Raw genomic sequence first — 14930 nt, 5'->3', positions numbered from 1 at the left:
AAACAAAGTAGAATTAAACAAAGAGTATTATCAAAATATTTATAGTGTTAAAGTAGAATGAGTACCTACCTAGAGCCAAAAATTAGATATTTCCTCTATTATGTTGCCCAAAAGGATAATCCCTTGCATCAGCACCAATACAAATAAAGTGTGAGGTTGCATCAAAGTCAAGGAAGAAAGAAACATAAATGAACAACATAATACCTTCCATGTTAAGTGTCAAGTTTCCAACTCATCAGTTGGTCCTTCATCATCCAATGATGTATTTCTTCCACCCCTTCTCTTTCGATGTGAGTCCCACAAAGCATAGGCTTCGCTAAAGGGAAAAATCTCCCTCTTAGGCTTAGTAGTGTACAATCTCATACAGGTAATCTAGATTTTTGTTGAGCCTATTTCTTAGGCAATTTTATATGAATGCTAAGCTACTAAGTACTCGTTCATCATCAAATGAACGGAAGATGATAGTTTGGCATAAGTCAGCAATTTTGACATTCTCTCTTTTAGATACACTTGAATCCAATGTTCTCCACAACCTAGTCGTGGCTCCATGCTTCAAAGGCTCTTCTACCTTACTATATTGATCCCACATAGTTTGTCCAAAGATGCCTTTGGGATCCAACAATGCATCCAATCTATGACCATTAAACCCCACTTTTTCCAAACTCATTTGAAATAACTTGCACCTTGCTCTTGAGATCGAGCAACAATATCTTTCTATTTTTTGTATTGTTCCAATACAAAGGGTTATTAAAGTAGGAACAAATGGAAACAAGCTCTTTCTTCACAAAACTAACTAGTTGTAAAAAGGTTGACTGTTTGACTTTTCGGCACTTATCAACTCCTTTCACCTTTCTAGTGACATGAAGCTCTATCATATTGCCTTTGGAGTTTATGCATAGATGACTCTTTTGGTTGTAGCATAAATGGACGTTCTCACTTCCAACATTCAAGATAGTGTTCCACTCATCAAAATCTTCACTTGAGAAGCTTGTGCTTTCTCCATAAAGAGTATTCAGCTATAGACATGCCAATTTTTGTGCTACAAAGTACTCCATGATATAGCATTCTCTTTCTTGAGCTATTTTAATCAAATAATTCATCTCATGTAACATATGCAATAGACCAGCAACATATAGAAATGTTTCAACATCTGTAAGGAGATCCAAGATCCTGTAGCCTTTGTTTGCTCTTCCTTTTCCCTTCTTTTGTGCAAGTTCATGTACGGTCCCAATGACTTATTTGTATTCTTCATATAAGCGCCCAACTAGTGAGATCCACCTAGTGTCAACTTGCTTTATGAGCTTCTTACCTTGGTTGATTCCCTTTGCAAATACCTTAAACTCGTTGGATCTTTTAGGGCCCTTTGAGAAAAAAGCATTGTTTTTGTAAACCAAATCCTCTACCTTTTGCACAACATCAAAAGTTTTGAGTATATTATAACCCAAGTTTGTGCAATGAGCCATACAGTGTATCCCCACCATGCATATGTGGAGCATAAAGTTGCTTCAATTGAATGCAAATTCCTACTCGTTGCCGATGCATTACAGAACACCCATCAACACCCACACAAAAATGTTTTTGAGACATCTCTCTCAACCTTTACCATTTCCAGTCATGCCTTCACAAACCAATCTCAATAAAGTACTTGAATTTGCACTAGTTTTGTAGCTTGAAGACACCCACATAGCATGCATGTCTCACATGTCCCTCCACAAAATATGCATTCATACATGCCCATGAGCTATTATCATGAGCTGTCACTTCATCAAGTGAGAGAAAAAAAATTGCATTTGCTACTTTCTCTTACAAGCTTTCCTTCACCACCTTTGCAATGAAGTGAGAAAAAAACTCCCCACCTGAAGACTGATTCTAATGCTGCAATGAGTATTGTGGGACATGAAGTCCAATGAAGTTCAAAGGCCTTTTCCACTTTGGAAAATCTGACATTGGCTTGCCTATGGAGAGTGTGTGCAATACAATTATTGGCAAATTGTGCGAGTGTTGATTGACAGTCTGTCACAAATTGTTTTTCATACAAGTGTTGAATAGATGCTCCAACTTTCTTATCCTCTTCTAATCGTAGCAAATGAGCTTCATATTGTGCCATATTTTGTGCATGTTGGCATTCGTATATGGAGTCTTCCATCGAGCAATAGTTTTCATACTTCCATCAACCGACTCTTTGTCATAAAACCAAATGTTTCTCCATTGTGTCAAGCTTCAATTGCAACTTGATATGATGACCCAATTTCCAACTACAAGCTATGCAAGCAAATATTGGTGAATTGTTAGTTTCACATTCCAAAGGTTGTATGATGGAGAATTTGGCCACCCAATCATCTTGGAATGCCCTTCCAATATCCCACCGACCTCTCTTTCTCTTACCATCTTTTGCAACAACTTCCTTTTTTTTGTCTGTTAGATTTGCTTGGGATGAAGACGTGGAACAGCTGTATGGACCACACTTTGATATACCTTGCATTACATGAGAACATGATGCAGTAGTTGTAGCCATTGTTGCTGATTCCAGAGTCTTTGCATTACTAGCAAGGCTTGCTCTTGCTGAAGTTAATGGATCCTTTATGGAAACATTCATAGAATTCTAAGCATGGAAAAATTGGGCTAAGCTTTTTTTGGCAATGACAACAACCCTTCTTCTTTCTTGGGTCCATGCCAAATCACTATGATAAGCAACAAAATAAAGCCTAAAAGAAGACGAGAATAATTAGTATCAATGGCTGTAAACCACTATACACATACTCTAAACCGATACCAAAAGAAACAACAAAGTACTACTACTAAAAGAACATAATAAACGACATGCACAAGAGTAAATTTTATGTTGTCTTCATGTTCTAAACATGAAAATCTAATGAGAAACCATGGATGAGGTGTCAAAGCCAACAGTGTGTCCATCAATTCTTAGCATGCTTTTTTTTGTAGGGTGGCCACCACAGATGTCCCAAACGGATGACAAATCTACCCGAGATTTTGAAGATCCTTACTATGTACGGAAGAGAAAGAGATGAGCATTTATAGCAACCTAGAATTGATAAAAAATAGTGTTTTCTTTTTACTTGGGAAAGATAACTTTTTAGAGATTGTGATTGTAACATGTCCATCTTCAATAATAATACATGCCCATGAATTTATGGTCTTTTGTGATATAAAAATCAACAATTTTAAGAAACAAGATGTTTCCACTTAGAATCTTAGAAATATGAGTCCAAATTCAAAATTTGCGTGTGATTTTACCCTAATATAGGATTTTATAGCATCCAAAATGGACACCAGATCGAGCCTATACATAAATTTTTAGTTGAAATATGGTAAACTTAAACCTTCTTAATAAATGCATGACCGGGTGTCCGATTGACAAATGGTCAGCACCCCTACAACCAGGGAGAACCCCAGACATTTTTGTTGAATTTTTTTTTCGCATTGTTGGGCGCTGTAGTGTGCACACATATCAAGTCCGATGCCCCCAATTAGGGTCCCCACCCCAAAAAGATGTTGTACACAGACTCGAGTGCCCATACAATGCCCGCGCAAGGACCAAAGGTCGACCACCCTACCCTAGTGTACGGTCCACACAAACCCCACCACGTGGACGTCCATGCTGCCTCTGACCCGGAAGGTACATGCGTTCCTAGCTTTTGTCCAAGCACAAGTACCATTCCTTTCCCCAAGCCCATGCAAGCCACATGTCAGTGTACTTTCACCGTACACTGTCCTTTGCACCCACGCTTTGCTCTCCCTTTCCCTGCACCCGTACCCGTACTTGCACCTATATAAACCCCCCAGTACCTCATGGTCGGGACACCCCAACACCCTGCTGTGCTTGTACCCAACATCCTGCATAGCGCCCGTACCCGGTAGTCTACATTTGGCATTCTGTGCGGTACTATACCCGACAATGCTCCACCCCTCTTCCAGCAAACCATTTCTTGTCTCCTCTCAACCTTGAGGGTATTGAGGGTAGAGTGTCCTTAGCTGCTCTCCCCCCCCTCCCCCTGTTCAAATAGACTTAAGGAAGGACTCCCCCTCCTCTCCCTCTAGCAGCAGCCTTCTCCCTATAAATCCAGTTTAAGGACACCTTCCATTAGCGATGACTTTAGCAAGGGCTTTTAGCCTCTTGGACGTGATTGTGTACACCTAGGGGTTTTTTGCTCATAACTTGAGCAAACCAGCTCCAATTTGTGATCCAAGTGAAGCGTTGGATTCGTGACGTCGTAGGCTACAAGAAAGCGGGAAGAATGGCTCCTTCACAAAAGTGCCAAAATATCACCTCGAGAGACATGCACATCAGTGAGTCTAGAGAGGTTGCTCCAGATGCCGCGCCGCATCTCTCCCCTTAGGAGCCCCACAAAGAACTAATGCCCAGCTAGCTTGGTCATCTTTAATGTTACTTTTAAAGAAATTAAGAAAGAAGATGTCACTTTAAATTGTTATCTTGATTGAATTAAGAAGTACAAGTATATCTTCTCTCTGCCTCGACACTAACTGCGTGGCGACGTTAGCGAGGCCCATAGTTGACCCCAGGTATTCCTCATACCATCGAGAGAATAAGATTTCGCCAATGGAGGTAAATATTGTGATGCTACCTAGTTCTGCGTGTCTAGGGTAGCGTAATGAATAAGCCCTCGCCAGCACGTAGACATCCCTTTGAGCGGCGGGAGGATCAAGTAATGGATCCTGAGAGGGCAACAGGTCGGTTTGAGTCCTCTCCAGCTACCAATGATGACGTGTATGGTCCCATAGGGATTGCCCAGTCTAGCAATGGATCCTGAGAGAACGACAGGTCGGTTTGAGTCCTCTCCAGCTACCAATGATGACGTGTATGGTCCCATAGGGATTGCCCACTCTATAGAGACTGGAAGGTTGAATTCTAGATCATCGACCGAATAAAGTAAAGAGCCTGGATTTGGCTATGAATAATTTTGAACATTGTATCTATTTTTTTAAATCCTTTGTTTGTAAACATTGTGTATCATTGACAAAGATTGTTTAAATGAACCATGTGTAAGGCCTTTAATTAAGCAACTTATTTATTTATGTCAAACAATGTGGTAGGATTAATTAGAAAATAAATTGATGCGTGATTTGGGTGGAAAGTGGAAGGATGGACTGCCCTAACGACATCCTATGGACGGGTGGCCTCGATTAGTCGGGTAATTTTCCAATAAATTAATTAAAACGCTACGTTAGATAAATAAATTCTTGGAAAACCCTACTCTAGAGGACTAGGTCAGCGGCGGCTGTGCCTTGCATAGATGAGGAAAAAAAGCGTTGTTTCTAGAAGTCAAGAATAGAGGTTGCCCGAGTTAAAGTCGATCACTCTATGAGTGGTTTCATTTTAGAAATCCTTTAAGAAGACCACGCTGCCTCCTGCAAGATAGAACTAGGTCATACTTTCTAATCGTATCCTTGTATCTTACATGGTCAAGGTGTCGACAAGTAGGAAATTATCCCAACTTAGACTTAGTAGACTATCTTAAAGGTTTCCCCTATTTAGGAAGGGGAGGACCTTACAAGTGGTATGAGAGCCGATCTTAATTCCTAGGACTTGTTAATAGAGATTGTTTTGGAATATATGATTTACCTAATGCTAATTTATAAAATAACTTACCAGAATAATTTGAATTGGTGATTGAACGATTGTAGGAAGAGGGTGACACCTACTTAAGATTCTTAGTCTTCCAAACGATGTGTCTCTCTTCAAATTTTGAGTTATGTGATACTATGGTGAAAATACTTGAGAGATTGTCCTTCCATCATACCTCTCGTATCCAAAGAGGGTGGGGTAGAGATCACCTTTGGAATTGTGCACCGAGGTATTTTTTCATTAGAGCAAACCAAAGTGGGAACATCACCACCGATTTAAAGCGGATTCGTAGGATCGAAAAGTTGAAGATGGTCCGTTTATTTTGGTTCGTGGATACTCCCATGCCTGAAAAATCCGTGACCATAGATGGGAATCGCATACCATAGGATCACTGGGTATATGACCAAGTAATGGATGTCTTACCCGTCGATCGGGTAGCTGTTTTGGGACATAGCCCAATCCAGAGTCTACCACCCTTATCTTCAGTCTTCCATGTCTTAGAAGCTACGACGGAACCCCTATATTTCACCTATAATGTGGACCGCTCTAGTCTCATGTCTAGTTGAGCTTAAGAGAAATAAAATGCTTTCAAAAGTTTTACTTTTAAAAGCATGAGCGTAATGTAAAGTATGAGTCTTGTAATCCTAAAATTTAATCTTACGACGATGATGACCACCAGGACAATTAGTCTCCAATCCCCAATGGATTATATACGAATGTCCAAGAGAAAATCATGCCCTAGTAGTTGCACCCTTGATGGATATTCTTAAGAATGATTACAAAATAGTGTGGTTGCAAATCCATCAAGTCAGCTTTGATCAGGTCAAAGCCCTTATTACCTCCACGCCAATCCTGAAACTTCCTGATTTCACCAGGGAATTTGAGGTGGATAGTAGTCTAGCACTTGGTGGTGTCTTAGGGCAAGAAGGGAGACTAGTGCCTTATACTTCTCGTAAGCTGAAACAATATGAACAAATTATGCCACCCATGATATAGAGGTCTTAGCAGTTGTTCATTGCCTCAAATTATGGAGACATTATCTCTTGGGGAAAAATTTCAGCTCCTTAAATGACCTCAAGAGTCTAAAGTGGATCTTCACCCAACCTAATCTCAACATGAGGGCAGAGAAGATGGATTGAAATCCTACAAGAATTTGACTTCAACATCAAATCTTGCCCTAGGAAAGATAATGTGGTAGTGGATGCACTCAGCCGTACAAATCTTTCTTGAGTGTAATTTCAATGTCAAATGATCCCATACTAGACAAGATCAAAGAAGTCTCGTCTTTTGATCCTGATTACCAGAGGATGGTGAAGTTAGTAGAAGAAGGAGTAACTTCATAGAAAGAGAAAAATCTAATCAAGGGGTACTTCATCCATGATGGGAGCCTTTGCTTCAATCACAGGCTATGTATTCCTAAGGATCTAGCTCTAAAAAAGCTAATCCTCCATAAAGTTCATGATAGCTCCACTACAGGGCATCCAAGATATGCAAAAACATTGAACGCTATAAGAAGGAGCTATCATTGGGCAGGCTTAAAAAATGATGTCCTTTGATACTTGAAGCAATGTCTCTCATGTAAAGGATCAAAGCTTGAAGAGTCAAGATGCCTAGGAAGCTTCGACCCTTGGATATCCCCCAGAGGAACTGGGAATGCATTAGCATGGATTTTGTCACAAGTCTCCCCACTATACAAGAAGGATATGATTCCATTTTAGTGATGGTGGACTTGCTTACCAGAGTAGCTCATCTTATACCACCAAAGAAAACCTCCAAAGCTTTTGATGTTGCCTGCTTATTCGTTAAGGAGGTCTTCAAGCTTCATGGTCTTCCGAAGACGATAGTTAGTGATCGAGATTTTGCTTTCACTTCAAAGTTCTGGCAGTCTTTATTTCATGCCTTGGGAACTCAACTTTGCTTTAGCACAGCTTATCATCCAGATATCGGGCCAGACTGAGAGAGTCAACCAAGTTGGACTTGCTTACCAGAGTAGCTCATCTTATACCACCAAAGAAAACCTGCAAAGCTTCTGATGTTGCCCGCTTATTCGTTAAGGAGGACTTCAAGCTTCATGGTCTTCCGAAGACGATAGTTAGTGATCGGGATTTTGATTTCACTTCAAAGTTCTGGCAGTCTTTATTTCATGCCTTGGGAACTCAACTTTGCTTTAGCACAGCTTATCATCCAGATACCGGGCCAGATTGAGAGAGTCAACCAAGTAATTAAAGACATTCTCAGGCCAAATTGTGGACGGGAACCAAGAAGATGGATTCAATACCTTCCTTTGGTAGAACTAGCTTATAATACATCTTATCATCAAGGCATATGAATGTTACTCTATGGGTAAGAATGTTTATCTTCTCTAAATTTCTCTAATCCAACCATAAGAGTTGAGGCATCCAAAAAAAGCTCGAAGAGATGGAGGAATGTACCAAGGCTATATCCAAAAAGATATTAAAGCTGTTCAAGATTGGCAAAAGCATTCTGCTGGTATAAGGAGGTCTGAAAGAATCTTCAAGGAAGGAGACAAAGTTCTTCTATGAGTGCGACCCAAGTATAGTTCTCTGTCAGTTGGGAAATATAAGAAACTCAACCCAAGATATTGTGGACCCTATACAGTTATCAAGTGTTTGGTTAAAAGTGCCTATAAGCTCCAGCTCCCAGTCCATATCAAGGTCCATAATGTATTTCATATAAGCCTGTTAAAGCCTTATGTACCTAGTCTCAATCATATTCTTGATGAACAAGTTGTAATTCCAACTCAGGGAGTCCTTGAGTTGCAGCCTAGTAGGATCATAGATTCTAGAGAAAGGCAACTCCGTAATAGAAATCTTGTAGAACATCTAGTACAGTGGAAAGATTACCCGGAAGAAGATGCAACTTGGGAAGACGAAGTTACACTCTTAAAGGATTACCCCGAATTCATGAGGGGGGAAGGATGTAACATGCCCATCTTCAATAATAATACATGCCCATGAATTTATGGTCTTTTGTGATATAAAAATCAAAAATTTTAATAAACTAGCTGTTTCTAATTAGAATCTTAGAATTTTGAGTCCAAACTTGGAATCTACGTGCGATTTTACCCTAGTATAAGACTTTACAACATCCAAAACGGACACTAGATCGAGCCTATACGTAAATTTTTAGTTATTTTCAATTAAAATACGGTAAACTTAAAACTTAATAAATGCAGGACCAAGTGTTCTATTGACAAATGGTGAGCACCCCTACGACTAGGGAGACACCCTGGACATTTTCATTGGAAAACAAAAATCGCACCCACCTGGCGCTCTGGCACACATCGAGACCGGTGCCCGAAATTAGGGATCCTCTCTCCAAAAAGATTTCGCACACACACTCGGGTGCTCGTATAATGCCCATGCAAGGACCAGAGGCCAATCACTCTAGTGTACAGTCCACACAAACTGCCACGTGGACGCCCATGCTGCCTTAGACCCAGATGATACATGTGTACCATAGCTTTTGCCCATGCACAAGTACTATTCCTTTCCCCAGGCCCATGCAAGCCACGTGGACGCCCATGCTGCCTCAGACCCAGATGATACATGTGTACCATAGCTTTTGCCCATGCACAAGTACTATTCCTTTTCCCAGGCCCATGCAAGCCACATGTCGGTGTACTTTCACCATACATCGTTCTTTGTACCCACGCTTTGCTCTCCATTTTCCTGCACTCGTACCCGTACTTGCACCTATATAAACCCCCCAGTACCTCGTGGTCAGGACATCCTAGCACCTTGCTCTGCCCGTACTGGACACCCTGCACAGTGCCTTTACACCCGATAGTCTGCACCCGGCACTCTATGCAGTACTCTACCTGTACTGTACCTGACAACCCTCTACCCCTCTTCCAGCAAGGCATTTTTGCCCATCTCCATGTAAGCCCTTTGTAGAATATTTCTTGCCTCCTCTCACTCTTGAGGGTATTTAGAGTAGAGTGTCCGTAGTTGCTCCCCCCCTTCCCCCTGTGTGAATAGACTTAAGGGAGGACTCCCCTTTCTCTCCCTCTAGCTACAACCTTCTCCCTGCAAATCCACTTTAAGGACACCTTCCCCCCCCCAATTAGCGGCGGTGACTTTAGTAAGGGCTTTTAGCCTCTTAGAGGTGATTCACACCTAGGGGATTTTTGCTCATAGCTTGAGCAAACAAGCTCCGATTTGTGATCTAACTAAAGCGTTGGATTCGTGACATCGTAGGCTACAAGAAGGCAAGTAGAATGGCTCCTTTAAAAAAGTGCCAAAATATCACCTCGAGAGACGTGCACATCAATGAGACTAGAGGTTGCTCTAGATATCGTGCCATCTCTCCCCTTGGGAGCCCCACAAAGAAATTATGACCAGGTTAGCTTGGTCATTGTTTAAAAGAGGATTTTTTTAAATGTTTAATGTTAACTTTGAAGAAATTAAGAAAGAAGATGCCACTTTTCTTTATACCAAAATTTTTGTGAAATTGTTGTTTTCTCAAGAAAAGTGGTCACATTCTAGAGTTTAGCTTGTAAACTGTTATCTTGATTGAATTAAGAAGTACATGTATATCTTCTCTCCGCCTTGACACTAACCCCGTTTTCGTGCTTGTGTAGCCGGCGGCAACGTTAGCGCGAGATCCAAAGTCCACCCAAGGTATCACTCATACCATTGGGAGAATAAGATTTTGCCAATGGAGGTGAATATTATGATGCGTACGAGCCTAGGCTAGTAGTGCTGTGAATAAGCCCTCCCTAGCGCATAGGCATCCCGTTGAGGGGTGGAAGGATCAAGCGATGGTGCTTGATAGGGTTGAGGTGTATGGTCCCATACGGATTGCCCAGTCTATAGAGGCTGGAAGGCCAAATTCTAGATCATCGATAGAATACCATGTTGTAAGGCCTTTAATTAAGGAACTTGTTTATTTATGTCAAACAGTGTGGTAGGATTAATTGGAAAATAAATTGACATGTGAGTTGGGAGAAAAGTGGGAGGATGGAATGCCCTGATAGCAACATTCTATGGATGGGTGGACCCGATTAGTCGGGTAACATTCCAATAAATTAATTAAAGCGTTACATTACATAAATAAATCCCTGGGCAACCCTACTCTAGAGGACTAGATCAGTGGCTATGCCTTGCATAGATGAGAAAAAAAGCGTTGTTTCTAGAAGTCAAGAATAGAGTTTGCCCGAGTGAAAGTCGATCACTCTATGAGTGGTTTGATTTTAGAAATCCTTTAAAAAGACCACGCTCCCTTTGCGAGATAGAACTAGGTCATACTTATTAATTGTATCCTTGTATCTTACATGGTCAAGGTAGACACAAGTAGGAAATTATCCCAAGTTAGACTTAGTAGACTATCTTAAAGGTTTCCCCTGTTTAGGAAGGGGGGGACCTTACAGTAATTGAATATTCGAATGGAGTAAGTCTAGAATATTTCTTTCTAATATCTTTCAAAATCATGCTAGCCCGGATGAGGTACCCTATCCTTGCTAGATAGTGTAATACTGCTATGGATGATGATTTAAGAGATCTTCTACCGATCCCACACATGCCCCTTCCCAGGGCATATATATAATGTTAGGGAAAGTTTAGAGGAATGGATACTAGCCTCAATGGTCCTAGGAGTAATTTGTTCTTACAAGCCACTCAGAGGCCAATAAAGTTATCATGACTAGCCAAAAATTGGTGGAAGCTATCTTGTTAGACTAGGGTTTGAATGAAGGTAACCTCTTGTGGAATCAGCTAAACTCAAGAATTTTCGGACAAGTCAGCCCCCTTCATTCTTTTTAAAGGCAAGAAGAATTCTTCCCATCCCAATGCTGGAGGCCAAGGCCATAATAATCAACTCTTTGTAGTAATAAGTTTTGATATGCTAAGAACCTTTTAGGTTAAAAAAAGAGTCCAGGATGATTGAGGGATCTTATTTATCTCCTATCTTAGAGAAAGATCTCAACCTAAACGGAGATGTTTTTAATGTTTTGAGAAGGGGCATATGACTTCTAGATGTTGAAGCTAGAGGGTGAAATAAGAAAAATTTTGTGATTGAAGCTAGAGAGTGAAATAAGAAAAGTTTCATGATTGAACCTAAGGGATCTTATGAAGGTACCCCAATCATCTAAGATCTCATCAATTCAAGAAGTACCCATTCATTTCTTTCTCTGTCATGTGTAAAAGTTTAAATATTGAAATAATAAAATTTATTGATGAAATTAACGTAATTTAAATAATGGCAAAGAAGAGAAAACCCATTGAAAACATGTAATCTTAAATTACCCTTGTCGAAGGCAAAACCTCTCAAGAATTTAGGGTGTTACATCTAGGAGTTTATGATGGAATCTTGGGTATGCATTGGCTTGTGGTAGAGCAAAGGTTAATATCTTGTGCAATTAGGGAATTGTAACTTTTACAAATGATTCGTCTAGCATGGTTCTACTTCAAGGAAGGAAAGGTCACTCAACTTTGTAGGTAGTAAAGATTTCTAAGCTAATCAAGGGTCATAAAATGCATTTTACTCAATCATGTTCTTTAGCACCACACATGATTTCTCACTAGCATTCCAGTCAAGGCCCACATATGCCAAAGCATTTGAGATTCTTCATCTTTTCGGCATCTTCCTTGGACTCCATTTACATGTCACTCTCCACTTCCACCTCATCTTCTCAAGAGTAAAAAAATATTAATGGTAAGATATTCTTCTACAAATTGTATATCCTACTATGGTACATTCATAACCTTGTCTCTAAGATCATTTTGAGTTCATTAGTTTCCATATGAACTAAGACCACAACATGCTACAAAATCATTTTTAAAGATTTTCCAATATCTTTCATCATCACATCATGTAATAAGGTAGCCAAAACCCCATAATGAAAATCGAAGTCTGTTGCAATGTGGTCCTCTTGTACATATTCCAAAGTCTTTGCCTTATGGATCCCTAGTCTTAGAAATCTATAGTATGATTCAGTATGTCCCAACTAATAATAGTGAACTAAGACCACAAGGTGTTACACAAGCTTTTCAATCACATCACAAGGTAGCCACTCGATGATGTGAGAGGTGCACTCTAGTCCAAGCATATTCTCATATTGATGGAATAAACATGGGAAGCGCTCAAGAGCATGTCTCTCATTCAAGCCCTTGAGCAAACAATAATGAATGAGAGAATAATAAATGTGCTAATCCCTTTTTATAGTCTAGTTGAATGGACTAATCTAATGGGAATAAGAAGAAGAGGGTAATAAGAGGAATAAATCTAACTATAAGAAAAAGAAAAGCAACTCAACACTACACACTCTCACTCCATACTCACCTCTCACTCACATTACGAGAGGAATGAATCTAACTAACAGAAAAAGGAAAGCAACTCAACACAGAACTCACATTACACACGAGATTTCACTCCATACTCAACTCCCATTGAAAAGCCTAAGCTCAAGCAAATGACAAGCACATGGCAATAAGAATATGGAAAACCCACACACAAGCTCTTAACCCCATAAGCCTCTCACACATGGGGAGTGCTCAAGAGTGACCAAGCCATGCCTAAACACACCACAACCTAGGTTCACCTCAAGGAGAAAAGAAGACCTCATTCAACCCGAAACAAGTCCTAAAAGAAGATATCTCAACTTCTAAGAAGAGAAAACCCTCAAAGGAAATACCTCAACTTCTAAGAAGAGAAAAGGGGAGCACACCAGCATTGCATGCATAAGATTGTTTATGACATGGAATCGTTCAAAACAACATAGAATTAAACAAAGAGTATTATCAAAATATTTATAGTGTAAAAGTAGAATGAGTACCTACCTAGAGCCAAAAGTTAGATATTTATAGTGTTAAAGTAGAATGACTACCTACCTAGAGCCAAAAGTTAGATATTTCCTGTATTATGTTGCCCAAAAGGATAATCCCTTGCATCAGCACCAATACAAATAAAGTGTGAGGTTGCATCAAAGTTCAGGAAGAAAGAAACATAAATGAACAACAAAATACCTTCCGTGTTAAGTGTCAAGTTTCCAACTCAGCAGTTGGTCCTTCATCATTCAATGATGTATTTCTTCCACCCCTTCTCTTTCGATGTGAGTCCCACAAAGCATAGGCTTCGTGAGATATCTTGCACCTTTGCTCTTGAGATCGAGCAACAATCTCTTTCTATTTTTTGTATTGTTCCAATACAAAGGGTGAACAATAGAAAAAGATTCAAGAAGCTCATCTTTGGGAAACCTTTTTTGGATTCATCTATTAAAGTAGAACAAATGGAAACAAGCTCTTTCTTCACAAAACTAACTAGTTGTAAAAAGGTTGACTATTTGACTTTTCGGCACTTATCAACTCCTTTCACCTTTCTAGTGACATGAAGCTCTACCATGTTGCCTTTGCAGTTCATGCATAGATGAATTTTTTGGTTGTAGCATAAATGGACGTTCTCACTTCCAACATTCAAGATAGTATTCCACTCATCAAACTCTTCACTTGAGAAGCTTGCGCTTTCTCCATAAAGAGTATTCAGCTATAGGCATGCCCATTTCCATGCTACAAAGTTTTCCATGATATAGCATTCTCTTTCTTGAGCTATTTGAATCAAATAATTCATCTCATGTAAAATAGGTAGCAGACCACCAACATATAGAAATGTTTCAACATGTAAGGAGATCCAAGATCCTTGTAGCCTTTGTTTGCTCTTCCTTTTCCCTTCTTTTGTGCAAGTTCATGTACGGTCCCAATGACTGATTTGTATTCTTCATATAAGCGCCCAACTAGTGAGATCCACCTAGTGTCAACTTGCTTTACGAGCTTCTTACCCTGGTTGATTCCCTTTGCAAATACCTTAAACTCGTTAGATTTTAGGGCTCTTTGAGAAAAAGCATTGTTTTGTGCACCAAATCCTCTACCTTTTGCACAACATCAAAAGTTTGACAATATTATAAGCCAAGTTTGTGCAATAAGCCATACAGTGTATTCCCACCATGCATATGTGGAGCATAAAGTTGCTTCAATTGAATGCAAATTCCTACTTGTTGTTGCCGATGCATTACAGAACACCCATCAACACCCACAAAAATGTTTTTTGAGACATCTCTCTCGACCTTTACCATTTCCAGTCATGCCTTCACAAACCAATCTCAGTAAAGTACTTGAATTTGCACTAGTTTTGCAGCTTGAAGACACCCACATAGCATGCATGTCTCACATGTCCCTCCACAAAATATGCATTCATACATGCCCATGAGCTATTATCACGAGTGGTCACTTCATCAAGTGAGAGAAATAAATTTTGCATTTGCTACTTTCTCTTACAAGGTTTCCTTCACCACCTTTGCAATGAAGTGAGC

The sequence above is a fragment of the Cibotium barometz genome, chromosome 41, assembly GCF_041138505.1.
Source record: "Cibotium barometz isolate CiBa-2024 chromosome 41, ASM4113850v1, whole genome shotgun sequence".
Classification (NCBI taxonomy): domain Eukaryota; kingdom Viridiplantae; phylum Streptophyta; class Polypodiopsida; order Cyatheales; family Cibotiaceae; genus Cibotium; species Cibotium barometz.
The sequence above is the reverse complement of the archived record's forward strand: the minus strand, read 5'-3'. Positions refer to the sequence as shown.